Source organism: Austrofundulus limnaeus, unplaced genomic scaffold (genome assembly GCF_001266775.1).
Source record: "Austrofundulus limnaeus strain Quisiro unplaced genomic scaffold, Austrofundulus_limnaeus-1.0 Scaffold172, whole genome shotgun sequence".
NCBI classification, from domain to species: Eukaryota; Metazoa; Chordata; class Actinopteri; order Cyprinodontiformes; family Rivulidae; genus Austrofundulus; species Austrofundulus limnaeus.
Window position 1 is genome coordinate 763,373 of NW_013952574.1, and position 6,834 is coordinate 770,206.

The following is a 6,834-nucleotide window of genomic DNA, read 5'->3' on the forward strand; positions in this document are numbered from 1 at the left end:
TATTATTTAACATTTAAATATAACGTTTAGTAAAAATTAGCTAAATGTAAGACCAGTGCGCAATTAAAAGTTAGTGGAGCTTTTTCAACTAGGATTTTACATTCAGAAAGTGAGCTCAATAATGAAAACGTGTTAGTGACTTTTTTTAACATTTTATTTTACTCTTGGCACCATGTAACAGTCTGCTTTCATGAACAAAGCAGAATTTAATTTGAAACCCACTTCTGTTTGTTTTGTGGGAACAAAGTTTGTCTAAATTTTGTTTAAATCATGTCATGAAAGAGTCTTATTCACTGCTTTTAAAGGGGAGTACAAAAAATGTAAAACTGTAACAGGACAAAGACCAACACACTGAGGGTTTGCTCAGATTCACTAAAGTCCATCCTGAGCTATCAAATTGCATTTGTAACACAGGTCTGAATGGCCTCAACATGCATTGAAAACACCCTCACTCAGAATATCTTTGGTGTTTATCTGCATACAGCGGATAAGTGAAATCCAATTGTCAAGATGTTTTGAGGAACACGTTTAAAAGTCAAGTTGTGAACTCTGCATGACCACTGCAATCAGATTCCCCAAAATGGATAAAAGCAGATATAAAGTGCAATATCTGAACAGTTCCTAGAAGTCCACCAACTGTTTGTTCTCGCTTTTCACATCTAGAGGCCATGTGATCACAGCGAAGAGAGATCGGTGAAACAAAGTGAGGTTTGGGAGAAGAGGATGAAAGAGCCGGAGAGGAGCCAATTTTCCATGATGATGGCTGCATGGAAGACAAGTGACGAGTGGGAGAAGAGCTGGAAAACTTGGTGTGCGCTTGCGTATGTGTCCTTGCTAACTAGACACAGACTGACATATTGCTGAAGAAAGCCAACAAGGTTCCTAAAAACACTGGCTTACACACAAACACACACACACACACACACACACACACACACACACACACACACNCACACACACACACACACACACACACACACACACACACACACACACACACACACACACAATGCATCAGATTCCTATCAGCACCCACTTCAGCGCTAAGACTCCTGTTCAGAGTGCTGCACAGCAGATGTCAGGAGAAACTGATGGAGTGTGAGATAAGCTCATAAGGCAAAAATCAAGTTTAAACTGAACATATTTTAATCAAGCACAATGGATCAAAGCTAAAAAAAAAAGACTTTTGGGTTGACTTAAACTTTTTCATTTCTTAGAAATAAGAACATAAACACTCATATCCAAATCAAACATCTAAGCTGAGCTGTAATGACAGGACTGGCTCTGCAATTTCTGCAAAGACTGCAAGCTATCAATTTTACATAAACCCTGCTAGATGTCTTCATGCAACAGCTACAGCGTCCTCCTTCGTCCTCCTGTGGTGAAAACACTGACTTTTTCCACTTAGCTTTGAAAGAAATATTGTGCATTGACGACAGAAAGTATTGCTCCTTTTGTTTCTAAAGAAAGTCCACCAGACTCGGTGGGCAGCCTTGATTAATGCCACTTAAGTACGAGGTAGCAGCATGTGCACAAAAGGCTCATTACTCAGACGGACCCGTTAGGGTCCAAAGATAACTATGATTGAACAAGTGCAATGCCTGGGAGGCTTGTTAAGCCAAGACCAAAAATATGGCTTGTCAGAAATCTATTTTTGCTTGTTGGCTGTATTTTTCGCATGCCCAGCATTTTCAGAAGATAAATTAGGTAACATTTGCTTGTATTTTCACACAGTGGGTTACTAATATGAACTGGATGGTGTCTTGTCTATTTTGTGAATAGTGCCCACTGATGGGACAAAAGTACGTGCATTTTTTCCTCTCTTTTTTGTGAAGTGAAAGGGGAACTTTTTTCATACCAGAGTTTTAAACTAAATTCATCCAAAGAAACGGCAAAGTTGTGCAAGATCAAATGCAAAATTGCAGGAAATTGCACAATTTGTTACGCCACTGAGTATGTCATGAGAAATTCAATTTTTATCTGCATCTCTTTGTGGCGGCCATCTTGAAAGGTTCTTGCAGAGGTACATTTACTGATTATTTTCTAAAATCTTCATTAAAATTTGGTATTGCTTTATTAGATATTTTGCTAACAAGCTATGCAATACGTACATAGCTTGATTATGAAAATATCCAATGAGGTATATTGACTAGAAATGTCATGCACACTTCAGAAAAATGACCACTGTGGTATTGTGGCGTAGAATTGCATTTAAATCTTAGTTTTTCATTGGTTACATTCTGCCTTTTAGAAACTTTATTCATTGCAGATGTGTGTACCTTGGCAACATGTTTTTGCCTGATATAATATGTACTCACAAGCATTTTTATCACGTCAAAATAATGGTTGCTGATATCAAAATGAGTCTGACTGATGTGCTGACCTAAATTTAACATGCCACGGTTACAATGGTTACCATATTCAGTTTAACCGGCTTGTCCTCACCCCGAACAATATGGCTGCTCTCTCCTACCAAGAAAAGTCACAAGATAGGGCCTCTAGTCAATATACTTCATTGGCTAGAGAGAATTCTAGAGAGGAAATCAGTTACGGCGAGCTCTCTCTCTGATTTACTTTGCTCCCGGTTACCGTTTAATCAACCTATCTCAACTTATACTTCTAATCCGGTTGTAACTCACACAATAAAAATCTGGAATCAGTGCAGGAGGTTGTTTAAGAGTACAGAATTATTATTGTCTGCTCCAGTATCAAATAACCATATGTTTGCTCCTTCACTAATGGACTCTGTTTTCAATACTTGGGAGTTTAAAGGGAATAACTTCTCTAAATGATTTTTATATAGACAATAAGTTCGCCTCATTTGAACAGTTAGCACAGAAATTTGACATCCATAAGTCACAGTTCTTCAGGTATTTACAACTGAGACATTTTATAATGTCAAGCTCTGGATGTTTTCCTCTACGCCCCCAACTTCTCTTATAGATGAGATTCTGATGTGTAAGTCTGTAACAAAACGCTCTATGAGCAGAGTTTATTCTCTGCTCAGCTCATTTTCTGACTCCAATTTAGATTCTTTGAAGGGCAAGTGGGAGATGGACTTGGAGGAATCCATATCAGACACAGTTTGGTAAAAAATTATTCAAAATATATATTCGTCCTCAATATGTGTGAAACATGTTATAGTTCAATTCAAGGTAGTACATCGTCTACACTGGTCTAAGGACAGATTGTGCAAATTCAAAAAGGGACTTGGATCCGACGTGTGATCGTTGTAAACAATCCCCTGCCACACTTTTACACACATTCTGGTCCTGTCCAAAGCTACATGGATATTGGCAAGGCATCTTTGACACCTTTTCAGGACTATTTGGACGAACTGTTCATCCATCACCATTCATCTCTCTCTTTGGGGTGGCTCCAGCAGAAGCTTCCCTCAGTGAACATCAGAGGACGGTGTTAGCTTTCTGCTCTCTACTGGCTAGAAGACTTATTCTTCTTCGATGGAAGGATCCACATCCTCCAGTATATGGTCATTGGTTAAGAGAAGTTATGTCTTACATTCATTTAGAGAAGATTAGATATACTGTTAGGGGATCTGCAAACAAATTCTTTGATATCTGGCAGCCATTTATATCGTACGTAGAAAAATTTTCGGCAGATAATTTTGTGTAAAGGTCAAATATTGTTTCATTGTACACAAACCTGTKCATTGTATCATTGATTTATGAATACAAGATGGTTTTATGTTGTTGCAGTAGATCCGGTATAGGAGGGGTGGGATGGGAGGGATTTTGGGTGTGTGTGTTTTGTTTTGTATTTTTGTTAGTTTGTTCTTTTCTGTAGTTTGTGTTAAAAATAATAAAAAGACCTTGATCAAAAAAAAAAAAGATAGGGCCTCTACTCAATATACTTCATTGGGTATATCCAGGCTGCGGTGAAGACCCAGGACTCTCTGGAGGGATTGTGTATCATCTCTGGCCTAAGAAGATGGCGATGCTTCCAACCATTATCTCAGCTTCTCCCTTTCTGGGTCACAGGGATCATTGGTTCCCATGTCCAGCAGTCACCGTGTGAGGGGCGATTTAACCCTGGCTATGTCCATCACAGGGCCACATAGAGACAAACAGCCATTCACACTCTTACCCACACCTATAGTGACAATCTAGATTGATCAATTAGCCCAATATTCATGTTTTTGGTCTGTGGGAGGTAACCGGAGTACCAGGAAAAAACCCACACATGCACAGAGAGAACATGCAAACTCTACCCGGAAAGGTCCCAAGCTTAGATCTGATCTAGCGACATTCTATCTGAGACACCATGTGCCATTGTGTTGCCTGATTATGGATATATTTATGGTTTGTCAACGTTATTGGCAATGTGTGTTTCAGTAGCAGACATTACACTAAAATGCCTGTTCATTAATTGTATGACTGCTGAGTCGGTACAACTGCATAGAGCTCATCTGAGGAGACTTTAAGGTGCTCCAAGTCTTCTGCAGCTTTGAGGTTTTCTCTCAGAGGGTCATGCTTGAGATACCTACATATAGGAAGGTGATTGGAAATAAACAATGAATTGTTGGCATTAACACTATTTCCTGCACTACTGGCTATGATGACTTGGGAATACAGAAAAAATGTTACTTGAGATAAACAATTATAAAACAATAACTAAATGTTTGAGACAAGGAGCAAAAAAATTAAGGATAAATTTAAAAAAAATCCTGCCAGATGTTTTTTTTATTTGAATCGTGTGAACTTTTGAAGTTTTCCAAAAGTTTTCAAATGAGGTCTTACACAAACATTTAAACCGTGTCTAACAAAAACTGCTGTTCTGAAACCAGAGAAGTGTAAATCTGCCAATAAGGCAATTAGAGGAATGAAACTGGCCTGTTGAACTCCTTTAATGGAGTAATCTTATCATTTCAGCAGATGGTGAGTGTTTCTTCGACAAAAAGAATAGAAACTCCAGAGAGGCTGACTCGGCTGGGCTTATATTAGTGTATGCATGTTTTCATATTACAAGGCTAATATATGCGCTTTTGGAGCTTTTCAAGTGTTGAATCTGTATGCATAAATAGTATAGATTCAGTATGCAGTAATTGTACACTTTAAGCAGCTTTCAAGTGCGTCAACGCCTGTCATCAGCCCACGCGGCTCCATCTGTTCTGCTGCCTCTTGCCTTCTGACTACTTAAAGCTGCATGTTTTGAAAATGATACATGAAACGGGTAATTTCTTTTTGCATTTTTCATGAGGTCCTGTGTCTGTGAGGGTTATTTGAATATAAAGACTGAGCTGTCAAAATGAAAAGGTCTTGCTAACACTACAGTAAATCAGTGTTAGCCACCACATATTCAGTACAGATTAAAAACATGAATGTCAACAGGTATATATTCTTTTAATTTATTTATTAGTTCTTCTCTGTTTAGAACTGTGACCAAGTGAATTTTTTTATTATAAAATATATTAATGACTCTTTATGTTTTGTCTTTGCTGCTGCTCTTATGGATTTAAACCCACAATCCAACACCAGTGTCATTTTTTTTAAAAAAAAAAAGGTTATTTAAATTTGATGAAAGCAAAATTTTTTTTAAAAAGTAGGGTCAGAGGCAACAAAAGGCTGTAAAAAAGTTAATCAATACTGAGTTTGAATACTTGAGAGGTAAAGATGGACATCAGTCTGCAAAAAAAAGTACTTCTAAAAATAGTGTAACAATTTCAGAAACATTTTCCTCAACGGAAAATTGAGAAAGGAAGCATGGTGACTCAGTTGGTAGAGGTGATGCCTCTCAGCAAGAAGGTTGCCAGATTGAATCCCGACCAGGGACCGACTGTTAGGTTAATTGGTAACTCTAAATTGTCCCTAAGTATGAGTGAGAGACTGAATGGTTCTTTATCTCTATGTGTCCCTGTGATGGACTTGCAACCTGTCCAGGGCGTAATATCTGTTACAGAATGATGCAGTTTTTTAATGCAGTGCCGCCTGAGGAAGCAAAGGTCACAATGTTGGCTTTCGGCCTAGTCGCTTACTTGTCAAGATTCTCTGAATCTGTTGATGACGTTATGACTAAATGATGAAATCCCTAAATTTCTTGCAATTATAAGCTCAGAAACTATCTTAAACTTGTGGACTATTTGCTCTGTTCACAAAGTGGTGAACCTCGCCCCCTGCTAGTGAACAACTCAGCCTTTCAGAGAAGCTCCCTTTATGCTCTATCATGACCCTCACCTGTTTCCAATTAACTTGTTCACCTGTGGAATGCTACAAACAGGTGTTTTTTGGGCATTCCTCACATTTTCAAGTCTTTTTTTTTTGCCCGTCCCAGCTTTTGTTGAATGTGTTTCAGGTATCAAATTCAAAATGAGTGAAAGTTTGCAAAAACCAATAAAGTTTATCAGTTTGAACATTAGATATTGTGCTTTTGTAGTGTATTTAATAAATGCTGGTTAAAAGTATTTGCAAATCATAGTATTATGTTTTTAGTTATGTTTTACACAACGTCCCAACTTCATTGCAAAAGTATGCCACATCAATGCAGCTTGAGGGGAAACTAAAGTGACATAAAAAAAATTTACAAACATAGAACAATCGAGAAGCTCTAATCTTGGAAGGAATAAATGCCAAACAGGAAATAGAAAGAGAAACCTGAACAACTTCCCTGCATTTCCAGTCTGGTGGAAATGGGACACAGCCAGCCTTCAAGCAAAAAAGAAAAGCTGTAAATGTCCGTTTTATGTGGCTTCTACCCTTTTCTTTCTTTCCTGAGCAAACAAAATGAAGATAAAACAAACAAAAAGCACATGAAAGTGTTCAGGGCAGAAAAACATTTGGTGTGAAAAACATAAAGAATTTATTCCTGCTGACCTCGTGT